Raw genomic sequence first — 879 nt, forward strand, 5'->3', positions numbered from 1 at the left:
TTAAATTAATGCTTGCTCCCAGATCACATAAGGCTTTCTCAAAGGTTGTGTTTCCAATGGTACATGGTATTTGAAAGCTCCCTAGATCATGCATCTTCCTTGGCAAATTACTCTGAATTATGGCACTACATTCCTTGGTCAAGACCACTGTCTCATCTCTCTTTAAAGACTTCTTCTTTGACAACAACTCCTTCATGAATTTAACATAGAGAGGCTTTTTCTCCAAAACTTTAGCAAAAGGAATATTAATTTGTAACTTTCTGAAAACTTCCAAGAACTTTGAAAACTGCTTGTCCTTTGTCTCCTTTTGAAGTCTCTGAGGATATGGCATCTTAGACTTGTACTCAGGAGCCTTAGGCAATGTCAGATGTGTATCAAGAGAGACTGAAAAAGGGTTATCTGCACGCCTGGGAGGGGCGTGTTCCTCCTACTCCTTTTTCTCCTCTGGAGCTTCTTTTTCAACCGGCTCCTCAGTGACTTGTGCTTCCGTACTTGCCACTTGTCCACTTATCAAGGAAATAGCCTTGCACTCATCTCTTGGATTTGGAATTGTGTTACTACGAAGGGAATTGGTGGACCTCTGATCAATTTCAGCAATTTTTGTGGCTATTTGACCCATCTAAACCGCCAAGTTCCTAAGTGAAGCTCTAGTTTCCTGTATAAAACTTGCAACTAGTGATTCCAAGTCAATGGTCTTCTGAGGATGAGAAGTTTCTTGCTGAGGTTATTGTGGCTGAGATGACTGAAATTGGAAGTTATTGAAATTATTCTGGTTAAAACCACTCTAAGAATTATTGAAATTCTATGACCTCTGAGGTTGCTATCTCTACCCAAAGTTTGGGTGATTTCTCCACCTTTGATTAAAGGTCTTGGCATATG

Source organism: Arachis ipaensis, chromosome B9 (genome assembly GCF_059453495.1).
Source record: "Arachis ipaensis isolate K30076 ecotype BB chromosome B9, ASM5945349v1, whole genome shotgun sequence".
In the NCBI taxonomy this organism is placed as follows: domain Eukaryota; kingdom Viridiplantae; phylum Streptophyta; class Magnoliopsida; order Fabales; family Fabaceae; genus Arachis; species Arachis ipaensis.